Raw genomic sequence first — 22,510 nt, 5'->3', positions numbered from 1 at the left:
AGGTGCAAGGGTGGCACCTTGCTTAGTCATTATTTAGTAGATTCGATCCGTTACGATTGCTTCTTGTTCTTCAAGGATTAGTTTGATATCTACATAGTTAGGCCTGGCAAACGGGTTGAAGGATCCAGTAGCACGTAAGGTATAGTTTGCTAGTCCTAGAAAAGATGTTCCGGGAATCAACTCCACGTTGGTTTTTAGGCCTTGTCTAGGGCTGGTTTATTATCATCTTTCGTGTCTGCCAGGCTCAATTACGTGTAGGACGTTTCGGTTATGTGGTGAAAACCCTAGATCGTCGTAGATCGTTTTAACCTAATATTGATCAAGCAGGACCACCATGTTATCGTAGATCTCATACGAATCATGGGTGGATCGGCTCCTTGAGCCGATTCACAGGAGAACCTGAGCCGATCGAGGCTCGTATTTAATGTTTACGTGTATGCCATGCGGGAAACTAGTCGAAGCAATCCATCACCTTCTTGACCAGGTATAGGTCAGGTGGCACGCCCTTGCACCAGGCATCGGACGTGCGTGCCGGAGCTTTGCGGGCCGTCGCCCGAGGGACCGGGGCCCACCGGCGAGTCTCGGGAGCCTCCCGGCTCTTCGTGTTGCCCGTCGCTACTCGTCGGTGGGTTTTGGTGGTCAACACATTCTAGCACGCCCGGTGGGACATTCTTCTACATCAACTGCATCAACATCCGCATCAGAGATGGCGGAAGATCCAGTCACGTACGAAGACCTGTCTGAGGAGTACAAGAAGAAGTATGACGAGATCAAAGCTCTCTTCGAAGCCGACCTCATCGGCTCTTTCCGGAAGGACCCGCTCACACGGCATCGGGTGGAAAGGGTCTCGGCTGAAGGCGCTCTCGATGGAGTGGATCTGTCTACTCCTTCGAGAAGAACGCACCGAGTCTCTACGTCAGGAGGTTAATCACATGGTAGCTCATTCGCTACACCGCCATTCTGAGAGCCTGGTGAACACTTTGGAGCGTGTCGCGCTTCGCGTGGTCCAGGAAATCATGAAGCATCAGTACTCTCCGTCAGGACCTGCCCTAGGGACTCACCAAGGAGAGATGGCATTCCAGACCAGACCACAGCTGCCATTCGCGCTAGCAGCACCAGAACTGCCGAGTTCACCGGCATACATCGTCTACAAGATCGGTGGTGACCCTAGTGATTACCAGTTCTTGTATGAACCGCCTAAGAAGATCCCGCACGGATACATGTGCACATATGTGCCAGACTGCAATAACTGGGTATGCACGAACCAGATTGCAGCAGGAGGGATTTCTGGAATAGCAGGAGGGGTTTCTGGATCGGATCCCGAGAAGCAGGCGTGGCTAGCTAAATATGCCACTCCAACGAGTCATCAAAGCTCAACTCCTGCAGCTAGCACCGTGGATCAGATCAGTGCAATCTTGAGGGACCAGTTCGGCATGGTGCCGAAGAGGAGGGCAATCAGCTATTCCAAGCCGTACCCCAACGAGTATGATTTGATCCCACTACCACCCAAATATCGGCTCCACTGAATTCTCCAAGTTTAGTGGATCGGAAGGCTCTAGTTCGGTTGAGCATGTGAGCCGATATTTGGCGCGAGTTGGGCATGATCTCGGCATCGGACCCATTATGTGTGAGGTTTTTCGCGCAATCTCTCACGGGATCGGCTTTCGGGTGGTACACCTCGCTGCCACCGAGATTCAATCCGGACTTGGAAGCGAGATGGAAGAACAGTTCCACATGCAATATCACTCAGAAGATTCCGAGGCTGGCATTGCCGATCTAGCACAAGTACGACAGAAGCGCGGAGAAACGGTATCGGAATACATTCAGCGCTTCAGGACCGTCAGGAATCGATGCTATTCTGCTCGTATGAATGAAAAAGAAGCGATCGATCCGGCGGTGGTGGGTCTCGCATCGCCGATCAAGGATATGGCTTCCCAAGCGAGTACACTTCAACGGCGCATATGGTTCAGAAACTATCATTATATGAACAGCGCCACCGGAGTTGTACCAGGGACAAGTTCAAGCGCTCGGTAGTCCTGGTTGAGACAGAAGAAGATGAAGACTCTGCGGGAGATCAGGAGGTAGCCGTGGCTGAATGGACTCGGGGGGCAAACCCCGTGTCCTGCAAATGGGTTAAACCACAAGGTCCGGCAAAAGGGTTTGACTTTGACGTAAGCAAAGCTGAGCAGATGTTCGACCTCTTACTCAAGGAGAAGCAGCTGAAGTTACCCGAAGGCCATAAAATTCCTACGGTGCAAGAGATGAACGGAAGGCCATACTGCAAGTGGCATAACTCGTTCACCCATACCACCAGCGACTGCAGGGTGTGGCGTCAGCAGATCCAAATGGCGATAGAACAAGGCCATCTAATTTTCAGCCAGTACGCCATGAAAGTTGACACGCACCCCTTCCCTGCCGTTAACATGGTAGAGTGCACTTACCCCGGGAGGTGCCAGCCAGGTTCCTCGTTCAGCATTAACATGGTAGGACCTGTGCACCACCCTGGTAAGGACAAAGACGAGAGCAGCCGCTCTCGTGGCAAGGACAAAGATGAGGCCGTCCCACGCGACCGGCCACAACGTAATGACAAGCGCTACATCACAGAGGAGCAGGTGAGGAACCTACGATACCAACGACCTCTCTCCGAGCACCTCCTCAACAAATATGAGCGTCAGTACGACCAGCGCCGGCGATACGACAGCGACGACGAAAAAGATCGTCGGTCTTGTGTGGATAACAGGAAATATCGTCGGTATGATCGAGACGACAAAAGATATGAGCGCCGCGTCAAGTAAAATTCAAGAGAGCAAGATGACGTGGACAGACACTGGGATTGTCCTTTCTTCAAGCATTGCTGGGATTCAGGGATGAGCCGATTGCCTACAATCGGCAACTGCCCAGAGTGTAGACAGAAAAAGAGGTACACAGGAGATGTGTCAGTGTTCAAGCGTCTAGGGCCTCTCCCGTCTCGGAACAAGCAAGCTGAGTCCTCTCGGGTGGAAGATCTCGAGGAGTTAGAAGATGAAGATGATGAAGAAGAAGAAGATAGATATCACCGGCCAAGGTGGTGCCCTGATGGACTCAGCCATTCTCAAAAGCGTAGGGTTCAGCGACTACGTAGCGTAGAGGAAGCCGAGAGACGATACCTACACGCGTTAAGGAAAGCGCGGCCCGATCTGGCCGCGAAAATTCAGCAAACTCTGGACGAAGAGGGTCATCCACAGAAGAAAGAGTGGCGCCCCAAACAAAAGAAAGCCGATGATAAGACATCGGCTGGCACGAACATGGTGTTCATTCTTCCGTCGGAGTTTTGTGCTCCAGGAACAGAAGAGGCACCTATAGCACAGCTCGACTGCGGTCCACGACCAGTTATCTTTGAGAAGCCACGAGAAAGGAGCTACAGACATCTGAAGGCCCTGTACTTAAGAGGTTATATCAACGGGCAGCCTGTCAATAAGATGCTGGTCGACACGGGAGCGGCAGTCAATATAATGCCATACTCCATGCTACGTTGCTTGGGACGCTCTAGCGCAGATCTGATCAAAACCAACATCACTCTGAACGACTTCAACGGCCAAGCATCAGAGGCGCAAGGCGTTCTGAACGTGGATTTAACTGTAGGCCGAAAGACCATCCCTACATCATTCTTCATCGTCGACAGCAAAAGCACCTACACTGTCCTGCTAGGGAGAGATTGGATTCACGCTAACTGCTGCATTCCATCCACGATGCACCAATGCTTGATACAGTGGGATGGAGATGAAGTGGAGGTCGTCCATGCAGATGATTCAGCCGAAATCTCAACGGCTGGCATGAACATTTGGGAAGCAGAAGATCAAGAGCCACTCTCCGGAGTCGATTTGGACGGCTGTGAGCGCATCGAAGTGACAAAAAATGGGGTGAGGCTGGTCTTATCCACCGGCCTGACAGTATAGCAAGAGCAAAGGCAATGGACCTACGTGGCAAGGCCGATCCCTGCGATCGGCCCCAAAAAATAAAAAGTGATGATTTCGTCTCAAGCATGCCACGTAGTCATAATAAAGCACGAACAAGATGTAAACCTTCATTGAGCAATTCAATCAAAATGGGGGCCGATTCCAGCAATCGGCCCATACTATCCTCACCATACATTTTGCCTGTGTTTAACATCGATCTAGCAGGCGACGGAAAGCTAGGGTATGGGTTTACATCGGCTGATGAACTAGAAGAGGTTGACATTGGTCCTGGGGATAAGCCACGACCAACTTTTATCAGCAAAAAGCTAGATCCACATCTCAGGAGCCAGATGATAGCTCTGTTAAAAGAGTACCCAGATTGCTTTGCATGGGATTACACAGAGATGCCTGGGTTAGACATGAGCATCATTGAGCATCGGCTCCCTCTCAAGAAAGGATTTCGGCCGTTCCAGCAACGTGCACGTCAGATGAAGGCTGACATCCTAGAAGAAGTCAAGAAAGAGGTCGAGAAAATGTTAACCGCCGGGTTCATCAGGCCGTGCAGGTACGCTGAATGGATTTCCAATATAGTGCCCGTACGGAAAAGGATGGCCAATGGCGCGTTGCCATAGATTTTCGAGACCTCAATAGAGCCACTCCAAAGGATGAATATCCCATGCCGGTAGCAGAGACATTGGTCAATGCAGCTGCTGGTCATAAGGTCTTAAGTTTCATGGATGGCAACGCCGGCTACAATCGGATTTTCATGGCTCCAGAAGATATACACAAGACTGCATTCAGAGTACCAGGTTCAGTAGGCTTGTTTGAATATGTAGTCATGACTTTTGGGCTGAAGAATGCCGGTGCAACGTACCAAAGAGCCATGAATTACATTTTTCATGATCTGATCGGCAAATTGGTGGAAATTTACATCGATGACGTGGTGGTCAAGTCTGTCTCCGTAGAGGGACACCTGGAGGATTTGCGACGCATTCTGAACCGAACCAGAAGATTCGGGCTAAGAATGAATCCAAAGAAGTGTGCCTTTGGGGTGACGGCCGGTCAGTTCTTGGGTTTCTTGGTTCATGAACGCGGAATCGAGATCGGCCTGAAAAGCCAGGAGGCAGTGCGCACCATGCAACCACCTACCACGAAGAAGGAACTCTAATGCCTCATCGGCAAAATCAACTTCGTCCGAAGATTCATCTCCAATCTGTCAGGATGAATTGAGCCGTTTATGGGATTGGTGAAAATTAAATCTGATGACGAGTTTCACTGGGGGGCAGAGCAGCAGCAAGCGTTTGACGAGATTAAGGAGTATCTATCGACACCGCCTGTGCTGGTTCCGCCTCAGCAAGACAGACCATTCTACATTTACTTATCGGTAGCTGACACTTCCATCGCGTCAGTGGTGGTGCAACTTTATGATGGTCTGGAAAAGGTGGCTTTCTACCTCAGCGGAAGGATGCTGGATGCAGAGACGAGGTATCCTGAGATCGAGAAGTTGTGCCTCTGCTTGTTTTTCACCTGCACCAACCTTCGTCATATCTTTCTGACGGCAGAAATCATCATCATATGCAAATCAGACATCGTCAAACATATGTTGTCGGCCCCTGTTTTAAAAGGCCGACTCGGTAAATGGATGTTTGCATTACCGGAGTTTGATCTTCGGTATCAGCCTGCGAAAGCAGTCAAAGGACAAGCATTGGCCGATCTCATTGCTGAACGAATCAATACTAATATAGCAGCACTATCTGTACGTGCATGGGCTATGTTCTTCGATGGATCGGCTTGTGACGATGGTTGTGGCATCGGCATTCTGCTCGTGTCGCCTCGGGGGGCAACATATTCCTTCTCCATCAGGTTATCTACCCCTTGTACCAACAATGTCGCTGAGTATGAGGCAATACGCAAGGGAATGGAGTTGCTTTTGGAAGCCGGGGCAGAAGCGGTGGAACTTTTTGGAGACTCTAAGTTGGTGATTTCCCAGCTCACGGACGAATACAAGTGCGAGAGTGAGTCACTCTTCCCATTATGGATGGAATGCCGCGAGCTGATGGCACAATTTCGGTACATCAACTTCAATTGGGTCCCAAGATCTCAAAATACCGAGGCCAACGATCTCGCACAGATGGCGTCAGGCTACAAGGACATACCAGACGGGTCAGAAGTTCAGGTGCAGTTCCTGGAACAGGATGACTGGAGAGCCGATATCTTCAATTACTTGAAGGATCCGGCTCGGGGGGCACCTAAACGGATAAGGTATAAGGCCATGAAATATGTCCTTATAGGAGATGATATGTTCTACAGAACGTTAGAAGGGTTACTGCTCAAATGCCTGGGACCAACCGAGTCTAATCGGCTCTTACACGAGGTGCATGAAGGCGCCTGTGGAACTCACCAATCGGCTCATAAGATGAAGTGGCTGATTAGGCGATCAGGGTTTTACTGGCCCACCATGCTTGAGGACTGCTTTAGGTACTATAAAGGGTGTCAAGCGTGTCAGATGTTTGGGAAAATTCAGATGGTGCCTGCATCGGCAATGAACCCCATCATCAAGCCTTGGCCATTTCGAGGTTGGGGCATGGATATGATCGGTAAAATCCATCCTGCATCGAGCAAAGGCCACGAGTGGATTTTGGCCATTACAGATTACTTCACTAAATGGGTGGAGGCCGTCCCTATGAAGAAGGTAAAATCGGAAGATGTTATCAATTTTGTGAAAGAACATGTCATTCATAGATTCGGGATTCCCCAGACTATCACGACCGATGGAGGATCGGTCTTTGTTTCTAAGGAATTCAGAAAGTTCTGCGATGACATGGGGATTAAGCTGATCCGATCGTCTCCATACTATGCTCAAGCCAACGGGCAAGCTGAAGCGTCCAACCAGAGCCTTATCAAGCTGATTAAGAGGAAAGTTGATGAGAACCCTAGGCGTTGGCATGAGGTATTGTCGGAAGCTTTGTGGGCCTATCGCATGTCGTGCCATGGAGCTATAAAAACTTCGCCATACCAGCTGGTCTATGGGCAGGAAGCCGTATTGCCTTGGGAAATTACGGCTGGATCGAGACGTGTTACGTTTCAGAATGATCTAACAGCTGAAGAATATGCAGCCCTGATGAGTGATACTATTGAGGATTCAACGGATCTCAGACTTTGGTCGTTGGAGAAGATTCAAGAGAACAAAGCCAAGGTAGCCCGCGCATACAATAAGAAGGTGAGACCAAAAGAGTTTCAGGTTAGTGATCTAGTATGGGAAGCTGTGTTGCCATTAGGGACTAAGGATAAAGAATATGGTAAATGATCTCCTAATTGGCACGGTCCGTACAGAGTCGACCAGGTTTTGAAGGGTAATGCATACATGCTCGAGCAGCTGGACGGTGTTAAATTCCCAGTAGCTGTCAATGGTCAACATCTCAAGAAATATTTCCCAAGCATGTGGGATGACGGACAGTGAAATATGGGGGCCGATGCATAAAATCGGCCAGTAAAAAAAAATTATATACAAATCATAGCCGATGCACAGACATCGACTTTAGAAATATGGATACCAGTACAGCCGATGCACGAACATCGACTTCAGAATATAAAAAAAAAGCCGATGCATAGCCATCGACTCTAGAGGAACAAGCTCAATTGAGTAGTTAACGGATTATTTTCAGGCCAGAGACCGTGGCATTGGGATGATTCTCCCATGGGTTTCGCTGAGGAGTTGAATCTGTGCGTGTGAGATCTAAGGACACGGATTAGACCTGTTTGGACGGCAATTTCGGGGATCTGATTTTATTCTCTCAAACAAAGGTTGCAGATTACCGTGTAAATAGGCAACTGATTTGGCCTTAATCGCGTTTTATGGAAAAGGCCGATGCGCTGCCATCGGCTCTTTGTGCGTTGACTTACTTGGGCAATCGGCAAAATTGATGTTAAAGCAAAATCGACAGAGGAACATTTTCTTCATTAATAGAAGGGATTTCTTACAATGAAAGAGCCGATTGCTCAAGGGGGGGAGAACAAAGAAAGGTCTATTGACCAATCTGCTACTACTACTAGTCCTACTCTATGGGCCGTCGCTGCCCTCGTCGTCGACATTGGAGCTGCCGTCGGCACTGCTGCCGGCGGGCTCCTCGTCGCTGCTCCCGTAGCCCTCAATGGGAGCCTCCTCCTCCTCGTCGTCGTCGTCGTCGTCATCATCATCCGATCCGGCGCGGAAGCGCTTCACCGGCGGGTAGTCCTCGAGGGAGTCGTCGTCCTCTTCTTCTTCCTCCTCGTCGGAGGAAGTGTAGTCGTCCCAGGAGAACGAGTCGTCCTTGCTCTCCGCCTCCAGATCTTCGTCGGCGAGGAACTGGAGGTCATCATCTCCACTGGTCAAGGACTTGTCGTCCTCAGACCAGACGAAGGAGTCGTGGTCCTCCTGGTCCCATTCCTCTGGGGCGCGGTGGTTGTGCGCCGCCGTCAAATCCCACTCCAGCGTGGGTTCGCGGGAGGAGGAAGATGAGGAAGAGGAGGACTGGGAAGAAAGACCCGACGAGGCGGAGGAGGAGGAAGAGGTAGACATTGCTACAGGAGAAGGGGGTTTTTTGGTGCCGATGGCTAGTACAGAGCAAGGGGATGAAGAGGCGAACTGTTCGGCACGGTTAAATAAAAGGGATATGGTGGAGATTTAATGCCACAGCAGTTTCCGAGGAAGTGGTGCCAAAAAAAACTGTCAAATCTTGCAGAGAAGTTGAGAAGGCAAGGCATCATGATGAAGGATACTCCGACGGTTCTGCTCTGCCACGACATGACCCGACGAAGAAAAAGCAGAGTGGTTTTGGAATTACCATTACCAAAACCAGGGGGGCATATGTTATCACCAGATTTTAACCGAATCAGAGGTGGGCCGTGATTGAGATGGGCTTAGCAAATATACGTAGAAATTATTCATGAATCGGCCTTGTATAAAGAGTGTGGGCTAAATTGCCCGTGTATACGTAAATATAGTAGGATACGTGTCGGTTAGGATTAAAAGGTAGAGTTTAGCTCGTACACGGTTGGGATTATTCCCACGTTAGGAAGTCTACGGACTATAAATATGTATCTAGGGTTATTGAGAAAGGAGGACGATCACGTTCACAATAAACCAATCTAGGCGCATCGCCACCCCTTGTTTTGAGGGTTTCTTCCGGGTAAGCGCTATGCTACCTAGATCGCATCTTGCGATCTAGGCAGAATCTTGTTTATTCGTTGTTCATGTGTTGCTCGTACTGAAGCCTTTTTGATGGCGAGCAACACTGTTATCGTGGATATGTTAGGGTTAGCATCGGAACTTTCTTGATGTATTTGATTAGTCATGCTACCCCTGGATATCTAGCCACCCTTGTACCGATCTTAGGTGCAAGGGTGGCACCTTGCTTAGTCATTATTTAGTAGATTCGATCCGTTACGATTGCTCCTTGTTCTTCAAGGATTAGTTTGATATCTACATAGTTAGGCCTTGCAAACGGGTTGAAGGATCCAGTAGCACGTAAGGTATAGTTTGCTAGTCCTAGAAAAGATGTTCCGGGAATCAACTCCACGTTGGTTTTTAGGCCTTGTCTAGGGCTGGTTTATTATCATCTTTCGTGTCTGCTAGGCTCAATTACGTGTAGGACGTTCCGGTTATGTGGTGAAAACCCTAGATCGTCGTAGATCGTTTTAACCTAATATTGATCAAGCAGGACCACCATGTTATCGTAGATCTCATATGAATCATGGGTGGATCGGCTCCTTGAGCCGATTCACAGGAGAACCTGAGAGCCGATCGAGGCTCGTATTTAATGTTTACATGTATGCCATGCAGGAAACTAGTCGAAGCAATCCATCATCTTCCTGACCAGGTATAGGTCAGGTGGCACGCCCTTGCACCAGCATCGGACGTGCGTGCCGGAGCTTTGCGGGCCGTCGCCCGAGGGACCAGGGCCCACCAGCAGTCCTGGGAGCCTCCCGGCTCTTCGTGTTGCCCGTCGCTACTCGTCGGTGGGTTTTGGTGGTCAACAGATGGTGGCGGAGTGTAGTGCGGCGCAACACCAGGGATTCCGGCGCCAACGTGGAACCTGCACAACACAACCAAGATACTTTACCCCAACTTAACAGTGAGGTTGTCAATCTCACCGGCTTGCTGTAACAAAGGATTAGATGTATAGTGTGGAAGATGATGTTTGCAAAGAACAGTAAGAACAAGTATTGCAGTAGATTGCATACGATGTAAAAGAATGGACCGGGGTCCACAGTTCACTAGTGGTGTCTCTCCGATAAGAAATAGCATGTTGGGTGAACAAATTACAGTTGGGCAATTGACAAATAAAGATGGCATGACAATGCACATACATATTATGATGAGTAGTGTGAAATTCAATTGGGCATTACGACAAGGTACATAGACCGCTATCTAGCATGCATCTATGCCTAAAAAGTCCACCTTCGGGTTAGCATCCGCACCCCTTCCAGTATTAAGTTGCAAACAACAGACAATTGCATTAAGTATGGTGCGTAATATAATCAACACAAATATCCTTAGACATAGCATTGATGTTTTATCCCTAGTGGCAACAGCACATCCACAACCTTAGAACTTTCTGTCACTGTCCCAGATTTAATGGAGGCATGAACCCACTATCGAGCATAAATACTCCCTCTTGGAGTTACAAGTATCAACTTGGCCGGAGCCTCTACTAGCAACGGAGAGCATGCAAGATCATAAACAACACATAGATGATAGATTGATAATCAACATAACATAGTATTCCATATTCATCGGATCCCAACAAAAGCAACATGTAGCATTACAAATAGATGATCTTGATCATGTTAGGCAGCTCACAAGATCGAACAATGATAGCACATGAGGAGAAGACAACCATCTAGCTACTGCTATGGACCCATAGTCCAGGGGTGAACTACTCACACATCACTCCGGAGGCGATCATGGTGATGAAGAGTCCTCCGGGAGATGATTCCCCTCTCCCGGCAGGGTGCCGGAGGCGATCTCCTGAATCCCCCGAGATGTGATTGGCGGCGGCGGCGTCTCTGGAAGGTTTTCCGTATCGTGGCTCTCGGTACTGGGGTTTTCTCGACGAAGGATTCTTATAGGCGGAAGGGTAGGTCAGGGGGCGACGCGAGGGCCCCACACAACAGGGCGGCGCGGCCCCACCCTTGGTCGCGCGGCCCTGGCGTGGCGGCGCCTCGTTGCCCCACTTCGTATCACTTTCGGTCTTCTGGAAGCTTCGTGGAAAAGTAAGACCCTAGGCGTTGATTTCGTCCAATTCCGAGAATATTTCCTTTGTAGGATTTCTGAAACCAAAAACAGCAGAAAACAGCAACTGGCTCTTCGGCATCTTGTCAATAGGTTAGTGCCGGAAAATGCATAAATATGACATAAAGTGTGTATAAAACATGTGAGTGTCATCAATAAATTAGCATGGAACATAAGAAATTATAGATACGTTTGAGACGTATCAAGCATCCCCAAGCTTAGTTCCTACTCGTCCTCGAGTAGATAAACGATAACAAAGATAATTTCTGAAGTGACATGCTATCATAATCTTGATCAATACTATTGTAAGCATATGTAATGAATGCAGCGATTCGAAGCAATGGTAAAGACAATGATTAAACAACTGAATCATATAGCAAAGACTTTTCATGAATAGTACTTTCATGACAAACATCAATAAGTCTTGCATAAGAGTTAACTCATAAAGCAATAAACTCAAAGTAAAGGCATTGAAGCAACACAAAGGAAGATTTAACTTTCAGAAGTTGCTTTCAACTTGTAACATGTATATCTCATGGATAGTTGTCAATACAAAGTAATATGATGAATGCAAATATGCAAGTATGTAAGAATCAATGCACAGTTAACACAAGTGTTTGCTTCTAAGATGGAAGGAAGTAGGTAAACTGACTCAACATAAAAGTATAAGAATGGCCCTTCGAAGAGGGAAGCATGGATTGCTATATTTGTGCTAGAGCTTTTATTTTAAAAACAAGAAATAATTTTGTCAACGGTAGTAATAAAGCATATGTGTTATGTATAAAATATCCTATAAGTTGCAAGCCTCATGCATAGATTACCAATGGTGCCCGCACCTTGTCCTAATTAGCTCGGATTTACATGGATTATCATCGCATAACATATGTTTTAACCAAGTATCACAAAGGGGTACCTCTATGCCGGCTGTACAAAGGTCTAAGGAGAAAGCTCGCATTGGATTTCTCGCTTTTGATTATTCTCAACTTAGACATCCATACCGGGACAACATAGACAACAGATAATGGACTCCTCTTTAATACATAAGCATTCAACAACAGATAATATTCTCATAAGAGATTGAGGATTGTTGTTCAAACTGAAAATTCCACCATGGATCATGGCTTTAGTTAGCGGCCCAATGTTCTTCTCTAACAATATGCATACTCAAACCATTTGATCATGATAAATCACCCTTACTTCAGACAAGACGAACATGCATAGCAACTCACATGATATTCAACAAAGGATAGTTGATGGCGTCCCCAGGAACATAGTTATCGCTCAACAAGCAACTTAATAAGAAATAAGATACATAAGTACATATTCAATACCACAATAGTTTTTAAGCTATTTTTCCCATGAGCTATATATTGCAAAGACAAAGGAATGGAATTTTAAAGGTAGCACTCAAGCAATTTACTTTGGAATGGCAGAGAAATACCATGTAGTAGGTAGGTATGGTGGACACAAATGGCATAGTTTTTGGCTCAAGGTTTTGGATGCATGAGAAGTATTCCCTCTCAATACAAGGCTTAGGCTAGCAAGGTTGTTTGAAGCAAACGCAAGTATGAACCGGTACAGCAAAGCTTACATGAGAACATATTGCAAGCATTATAAGACTCTACACTGTCTTCCTTGTTGTTCAAACCCTTACCAGAAAATATCTAGACTTTAGAGAGACCAATCATGCAAACCAAATGTCAACAAGCTCTACAGTATTTCTTCACTAATAGGTGCAAAGTACATGATGCAAGAGCTTAAACATGATTTATATGAGCACAAGAATTGCCAAGTATCAAATTATTCAAGACATTATACCAATTACCACATGTAGCATTTTCTGTTTCCAACCATATAACAATTAACGAAGCAGTTTCAACCATCGCCATGAACATTAAGAATAAAGCTAAGAACATATGTGTTCATATGCAATAGCGGAGCGTGTCTCTCCCCCACACAATGAATGCTAGGATCCAATTTTATTCAAACAAACAAAAACAAGAACATAAAGACGCTCCAAGTAAAATACATAAGATGTGACGGGATAAAAATATAGTTTCACTAGAGGTGACCTGATAATTTGTCGATGAAGAAGGGGATGCCTTGGGCATCCCCAAGCTTAGATGCTTGAGTCTTCTTGAAATATGCAGGGATGAACCACGAGGGCATCCCCAAGCTTAGAGCTTTCACTCTCCTTGATCCTATTGTATCATCCTCCTCTCTTGATCCTTGAAAACTTCCTCCACACCAAACTCAAAACAAACTCATTAGAGGGTTAGTGCATAATCAAAAATTCACATGTTCAGAGGTGACATAATCATTCTTAACACTTCTGGACATTGCACAAAGCTACTGAAAGTTAATGGAACAAAGAAATCCATCAAACATAGCAAAACAGGCAATGCGAAATAAAAGGCAGAATCTGTCAAAACAGAACAGTCCGTAAAGACGAATTTTTCTGGGGCACTAAACTTTCTCAGATGAAAATGCTCAAATTGAATGAAAGTTGTGTACATATCTGAGGATTACTCACGTAAATTGGCATATTTTTCTGAGTTACCTACAGATAATACTACTCAAATTCGTGACAGCAAGAAATATGTTTCTGCGCAGTAATCCAAATCTAGTATCATCTTTACTATCAAAGACTTTACTTGGCACAACTATGCAATAAAATAAAGATAAGGAGAGATTGCTACAGTAGTAACAACTTCCAAGACTCAAATTTAAAATAAAAGTGCAGAAGTAAAATCATGGGTTGTCTCCCATAAGCGCTTTTCTTTAACGCCTTTCAGCTAGGCGCAGAAAGTGTGTATCAAGTAACATCAAGAGATGAAGCATCAACATCATAATTTATTCTAATGATAGAATCAAAAGGTAACTTCATTCTCTTTCTAGGGAAGTGTTCCATACCTTTCTTGAGAGGAAATTGATATTTAATATTACCTTCTTTCATATCAATAATAGCACCAACAGTTCGAAGAAAAGGTCTTCCCAATATAATGGGACAAGATTCATTGCATTCAATATCCAACACAACAAAATCAACGGGGACAAGGTTATTGTTAACCGTAATGCGAACATTATCAATCCTCCCCAAAGGTTTCTTTGTAGAATTATCAGCAAGATTAACATCCAAATAACAGTTTTTCAATGGTGGCAAGTCAAGCATATTATAGATTTTCTTAGGCATAACGGAATACTTGCACCAAGATCACATAAAGCATTACAATCAAAATCATTGACCTTCATCTTAATGATGGGCTCCCAACCATCTTCTAACTTCCTAGGAATAGAAGTTTCAAGTTTTAGTTTCTCTTCTCTAGCTTTTATGAGAGCATTTGTAATATGTTTTGTAAAGGCCAAATTTATAGCACTAGCATTAGGACTTTTAGCAATTTTTTGTAAGAACTTTATAACTTAAGAGATGTGACAATCATCAGAATCTAAACCATTATGATCTAAAGCAATGGGATCATTGTCCCCAATATTTTGAAAAAAATCAGCGGTTTTATCACAAGCAGTTTCAGCAGTTTTAACAGTTTCAGGCAATTTTGCACGCTTTGCATTAGGAGTAGAAACATTGCCAACACCAATTATTTTACCATTGATAGTAGGAGGTGTAGCAACATGTGAAGCATTTTCATTGCTAGTGGTGGTAATAGTCCAAACTTTAGCTATATTATTCTCTTTAGCATTTTCTTCTTTTTCCCACCTAGCACGCAATTCGGCCATCAATCTAATATTCTCATTAATTCGAACTTGGATGGCGTTTTCTATAGCAAATGACTTAATATCTTTAGTTTCATTAGGCATAACTTTCAATTTTAAAAAATCAACATCAGCAGCAAGACTATCAACTTTAGAAGCAAGAATATCAATTTTACCAAGCTGTTCTTCAACAGATTTGTTAAAAGCGGTTTGTGTACTAATAAATTCTTTAAGCATGGCTTCAAGACCAGAGGGTACATTTCTATTATTATTGTAAGAATTACCATAAGAATTACCATAACCATTACTATTATGAGAAGGATATGGCCTATAGTTGTTACCAGAATTATTCCTATAAGCTTTGTTGTTGAAATTGTTATTTTTAATGAAGTTCACATCAACATGTTCTTCTTGAGCAACCAATGAAGCCAAAGGAACATTATTAGGATCAACATTAGATCTACCATTCACAAGCATAGACATAATAGCATCAATCTTATCACTCAAGGAGGAGGTTTCTTCAACAGAATTTACCTTCTTACCTTGTGGAGCTCTTTCCGTGTGCCATTCAGAGTAGTTTATCATCATATCATCAAGAAACTTTGTTGCAGCGCCTAGAGTGATGGACATAAAAGTACCTCCAGCAGCTGAATCCAATAGGTTCCGTGAAGAAAAATTCAGTCCTGCATAAAAGGTTTGGATGATCATCCAAGTAGTCAGTCCATGGGTAGGGCAATTTTTAACCAAAGATTTCATTCTTTTCCATGCTTGGGCAACATGCTCATTATCCAATTGCTTAAAATTCATTATACTACTTCTCAAAGATATAATTTTAGCAGGAGAATAATATCTACCAATGAAAGCATCCTTACATTTAGTCCATGAATCAATACTATTCTTAGGCAAAGATAGCAACCAATCTTTAGCTCTTCCTCTTAATGAGAAAGGAAACAATTTTAATTTTATAATGTCACCATCTACATCCTTATACTTTTGCATTTCACATAGTTCAACAAAATTATTAAGATGGGCAGCAGCATCATCAGAACTAACACCAGAAAATTGCTCTCTCATAACAAGATTTAGTAAAGCAGGTTTAATTTCAAAGAATTCTGCTATAGTAGCAGGTGGAGCAATAGGTGTGCATAAGAAATCATTATTATTTGTGCTAGTAAAGTCACACAACTTAGTATTTTCAGGAGTACCCATTTTAGCAATAGCAAACTAGATAAAGTAAATGCAAGTAACTAATTTTTTTGTATTTTTAATATGGAGAACGCAAACAAGATAGTAAGTAAAACAAGTAACTAAATTTTTTGTATTTTTGATATAAAGCAAACAAAGCAGTAAATAACATAAAGCAAGACAAAAACAAAGTAAAGAGATTGGAAGTGGAGACTCCCCTTGCAGCGTGTCTTGATATCCCCGGCAACGGCGCCAGAAAAAGCGTTGCTTGTGACGGTAAGGCACTTGTCCGTTGGGAACCCCAAGAGGAAGGTGTGATGCGTATAGCAGCGAGTTTTCCCTCAGTAAGAAACCAAGGTTATCGAACCAGTAGGAGTCAAGAAGCACGTTGAAGGTTGATGGTGGCGGAGTGTAGTGCGGCGCAACACCAGGGATTCCGGCGCCAACGTGGAACCTGTACAACACAACCAAAATACTTTGCCCCAACTTAACAGTGAGGTTGTCAATCTCACCGGCTTGCTATAACAAAGGATTAGATGTATAGTGTGGAAGATGATGTTTGCAAAGAACAGTAAGAACAAGTATTGCAGTAGATTGTATACGATGTAAAAGAATGGACCGGGGTCCACAGTTCACTAGTGGTGTCTCTCCGATAAGAAATAGCATGTTGGGTGAACAAATTACAGTTGGGAAATTGACAAATAAAGATGGCATGACAATGCACATACATATTATGATGAGTAGTGTGAAATTCAATTGGGCATTACGATAAGGTACATAGACCACTATCCAGCATGCATCTATGCCTAAAAATTCCACCTTCGGGTTAGCATCCGCACCCCTTCCAGTATTAAGTTGCAAACAACAGACAATTGCATTAAGTATGGTGCGTAATGTAATCAACACAAATATCCTTAGACATAGCATTGATGTTTTATCCCTAGTGGCAACAGCACATCCACAACCTTAGAACTTTATGTCACTGTCCCAGATTTAATGGAGGCATGAACCCACTATCGAGCATAAATACTCCCTCTTGGAGTTACAAGTATCAACTTGGCCAGAGCCTCTACTAGCAACGGAGAGCATGCAAGATCATAAACAACACATAGATGATAGATTGATAATCAACATAACATAGTATTCCATATTCATCGGATCCCAACAAACGCAACATGTAGCATTACAAATAGATGATCTTGATCATGTTAGGCAGCTCACAAGATAGAACAATGATAGCACATGAGGAGAAGACAACCATCTAGCTACTGCTATGGACCCATAGTCCAGGGGTGAACTACTCACACATCACTCCGGAGGCGATCATGGCGATGAAGAGTCCTCCGGGAGATGATTCCCCTCTCCGGCAGGGTGCCGGAGCCGATCTCCTGAATCCCCCGAGATGGGATTGGCAGCGGCGGTGTCTCTGGAAGGTTTTCCGTATCGTGGCTTGATACGTCTCCGACGTATCGATAATTTCTTGTGTTCCATGCCACATTATTGATGTTTTATGCACACTTTATGTCATATTCGTGCATTTTCTGGAACTAACCTATTAACAAGATGCCGAAGTGCCAGTTCCTGTTTTCTGCTGTTTTTGGTTTCAGAAATCCTAGTAACGAAATATTCTCGGAATTGGACGAAATCAACGCCCGAGGTTCCTATTTTCACCTGGAAGCATCCGGAACACCCGGGAAGGACCGGAGGGGGGCATCGGGCCCCCAGACCATAGGCCGGCGCGGCCCAGGCCCTGGCCGCGCCGCCCTATGGTGTCGTCACCTCTTCGACCCTCCTGCGCCGCCTCTTCGCCTATATAAAGCCCCTGGATCGAAAACCCTGATACGTTCGACAAAACCCACAGAAACCTTCCGGAGCCGCCGCCATCGCGGAGCCAAGATCCGGGGACGAGAGTCTCTGTTCCGGCACCCTGCCGGAATGGGGAAGTGCCCCCGGAAGGCTTCTCCATCGACACCGCTGCCATCTCCACCGCCATCTTCATCACCGCTGCTGCTCCCATGAGGAGGGAGTAGTTCTCCATCGAGGCTCGGGGCTGTACCGGTAGCTATGTGGTTCATCTCTCCTATGTACTTCAATACAATGATCTCATGAGCTGCTTTACATGATTGAGATTCATATGAGTTTGTATCACAATTTATCTATGTGCTACTCTAGCAAAGTTATTAAATAGTTCTATTCCTCCTGCACGTGTGTAAAGGTGACAGTGTGTGCACCGTGTTAGTACTTGGTTTATGCTATGATCATGATCTCTTGTAGATTGCGAAGTTAACTATTGCTATGATAATATTGATGTGATCTATTCCTCCTACATATGCATGAAGGTGACGAGTGTGCATGCTATGTTAGTACTTGGTTTAGTTGTATTGATCTATCTTACACTATAAGGTTACTTAAATATGAACAAATTGTGGAGCGTGTTAACTCCGGCATTGAGGGTTCGTGTAATCCTACGCAATGCGTTCATCATCCAACAAAAGTGTAGAGTATGCATTTATCTATTCTGTTATGTGATCAATGTTGAGAGTGTCCACTAGTGAAAGTGTAATCCCTAGGCCTTGTTCCTAAATACTGCTGCGTTACTACCGCTTGTTTACTTGTTTCTATCGTGTTACTACTGCTGCAATACTACCACCATCAACTACACGCCAGCAAGCTATTTTCTAGCACCGTTGCTACTGCTCATATATATTTATACCACCTGTATTTCACTATCTCTTCGCCGAACTAGTGCACCTATTAGGTGTGTTGGGGACACAAGAGACTTCTTGCTTTGTGGTTGCAGGGTTGCATGAGAGGGATATCTTTGACCTCTTCCTCCCTGAGTTCGATAAACCTTGGGTGATCCACTTAAGGGAAAACTTGCTGCTGTTCTACAAACCTCTGCTCTTGGAGGCCCAACACTATCTACAGGAAAGGAGGGGGAACGTAGACATCAAGCTAATTTTCTGGCGCCGTTGCCGGGGAGGAAAGGTAAAAGGTACTCACACTCCGGACCTCGGCTACCAAGCTATTTTCCGCCATTGTAAGTACTCGAAGCTATTTCCTTTAGATCCTGCAATTGCATCTTTTTGTTTCTTGTTTACACTAGTTTGGCATAATGGACAACAATGAGCTTTTTATTCTATTTCCTGAGTTAAAACATGGATTGTTTGATGCGAAAATTAAAAAACCTATGGAATCTTATTTGCATGCTGGTAGTAATATTAGTATGAACGCTTTGAACACCATTGTTGATAAGGATATGGAAAATTCTAAGCTTGGGGAAGCTGGTTTTGATGAGCATGATCTTTTTAGTCCCCCAAGCATTGAGGAGGAAATTTACTTTGATGATACTTTGCCTTCTATTTATGATGATTATAATGATAGTAGTCTTTTGGTACCACCTGTTATGGAGGATAAATTTGATTATGATTACAATATGCCTCCTATATTTGATGATGAGAATAATAATGATAGCTACTTTGTTGAATTTGCTCCCACTACAACTAATAAAATTGATTATGCCTATGTGGAGAGTAATAATTTCATGCATGAGACTCATGATAAGAATGCTTTATGTGATAGTTATATTGTTGAGTTTGCTCATGATGCTACTGAAAGTTATTATGAGAGAGGAAAATATGGTTGTAGAAATTTTCATGTTATTAAAATGCCTCTCTATGTGCTGAAATTTTTGAAGCTACACTTGTTTTATCTTCCTATGCTTGTTACTTTGCTCTTCATGAACTTGTTTATTTACAAGATTCCTATGCATAGGAAGCATTTTAGACTTAAATGTGTATTGAATTTGCCTCTTGATGCTCTCTTTTGCTTCAAATACTATTTCTTGCGAGTGCATCATTAAAACTGCTGAGCCCATCTTAATGGCTATAAAGAAAAGAACTTCTTGGGAGATAACCCATGTGTTATTTTGCTACAGTACTTTGTTTTATATTTGTGTCTTGGAAGTTGTTTACTACTGTAGCAACCTCTCCTTATCTTAGTTTAGTGTTTTGTTGTGCCAAGTAAAGCCGTTGATAGAAAAGTAAGTACTAGATTTGGATTACTGCACAGTTCCAGATTTCTTTGCTGTCACGAATCTGGGTCTACCTTCCTGTAGGTAGCTCAGAAAATTAAGCCAATTTACGTGCATGATCCTCAGATATGTACGCAACTTTCATTCAATTTGAGCATTTTCATTTGAGCAAGTCTGGTGGCCTAATAAAATTCGTCAATACGAACTGTTCTGTTTTGACAGATTCTGCCTTTTATTTCGCATTGCCTCTTTTGCTATGTTGGATGAATTTATTTGATCCATTAATGTCCAGTAGCTTTATGCAATGTCCAGAAGTGTTAAGAATGATTGTGTCACCTCTGAATATGTTAATTTTTATTGTCACTAACCCTCTAATGAGTTGTTCTAAGTTTGGTGTGGAGGAAGTTTTCAAGGATCAAGAGAGGAGTATGATGCAACATGATCAAGGAGAGTGAAAGCTCTAAGCTTGGGGATGCCCCGGTGGTTCACCCCTGCATATTCTAAGAAGACTCAAGCGTCTAAGCTTGGGGATGCCCAAGGCATCCCCTTCTTCATCGACAACATTATCAGGTTCCTCCCCTGAAACTATATTTTTATTCCATCACATCTTATGTGCTTTGCTTGGAGTGTCTGTGTGCTTTTGTTTTTGTTTTTGTTTGAATAAATGCTTTTGTGGGAGAGAGACACGCTCTGCTGGTTCATATGAACACATGTGTTCTTAGCTTTTAGTATTCATGGCGAAGTTTCTTCTTCGTTAAATTGTTATATGGTTGGAATTGGAAAATGATACATGTAGTAATTTGCTACAATGTCTTGGATAATGTGATACTTGGCAATTGTTGTGCTCATGATTAAGTTCTTGCATCATATGCTTTGCACCCATTAATGAAGAAATACATAGAGCATGCTAAAATTTGGTTTGCATATTTGGTCTCTCTAAGGTCTAGATAATTTCTAGTATTGAGTTTGAACAACAAGGAAGACGGTGTAGAGTCTTATAATGTTTTCAATATGTCTTTTATGTAAGTTTTGCTGCACCAGTTCATCCTTGTGTTTGTTTCAAATAACCTTGCTAGCCTAAACCTTGTATCGAGAGGGAATACTTCTCGTGCATCCAAAATACTTGAGCCAACCACTATGCCATTTGTGTCCACCATACCTACCTACTACATTGTATTTCTCCGCCATTCCAAAGTAAATTGCTTGAGTGCTACCTTTAAAATTCCATCATTCACCTTTGCAATATATAGCTCATGGGACAAATAGCTTAAAAACTATTGTGGTATTGAATATGTAATTATGCACTTTATCTCTTATTAAGTTGCTTGTTGTGCGATAACCATGTTCACTGGGGACGCCATCAACTATTCATTGTTGAATTTCATGTGAGTTGCTATGCATGTCCGTCTTGTCCGAAGTAAGAGAGATCTACCACCTTATGGTTAAGCATGCATATTGTTAGAGAAGAACATTGGGCCACTAACTAAAGCCATGATCCATGGTGGAAGTTTCAGTTTTGGACATATATCCTCAATCTCAAATGAGAAAATTATTAATTGTTGTTACATGCTTATGCATAAAAGAGGAGTCCATTATCTGTTGTCTATGTTGTCCCGGTATGGATGTCTAAGTTGAATAATAATCAATAGCGAGAAATCCAATGCGAGCTTTCTCCTTAGACCTTTGTACGGTGCGGCATAGAGGTACCCCTTTGTGACACTTGGTAAAAACATGTGCATTGTGATGATCCGGTAGTCCAAGCTAATTAGGACAAGGTGCGGGCACTATTAGTACACTATGCATGAGGCTTGCAACTTATAAGATATAATTTACATGATACATATGCTTTATTACTACCGTTGACAAAATTGTTTCATGTTTTCAAAATCAAAGCTCTAGCACAAATATAGCAATCGATGCTTTTCCTCTATGGAGGACCATTCTTTTACTTTCATTGTTGAGTCAGTTCACCTATTTCTCTCCGCCTCAAGAAGCAAACACTTATGTGAACTGTGCATTGATTCATACATATTTGCTTATTGCACTTATTATATTACTCTATGTTGACAATATCCATGAGATATACATGTTACAAGTTGAAAGCAACCGCTGAAACTTAATCTTCTTTTGTGTTGCTTCAATGCCTTTACTTTGAATTATTGCTTTATGAGTTAACTCTTATGCAAGACTTATTGATGCCTGTCTTGAAGTGCTATTCATGAAAAGTCTTTGCTATATGATTCAGTTGTTTACTCATGTCATATACATTGTTTTGATCGCTGCATTCACTACATATGCTTTACAAATAGTATGATCAAGGTTATGATGGCATGTCACTCCAGAAATTATCTGTGTTATCGTTTTACCTGCTCG

Source organism: Lolium rigidum, chromosome 1 (genome assembly GCF_022539505.1).
Source record: "Lolium rigidum isolate FL_2022 chromosome 1, APGP_CSIRO_Lrig_0.1, whole genome shotgun sequence".
Lineage (NCBI taxonomy): Eukaryota > Viridiplantae > Streptophyta > Magnoliopsida > Poales > Poaceae > Lolium > Lolium rigidum.
Note: the sequence above shows the minus strand (reverse complement) of the source record.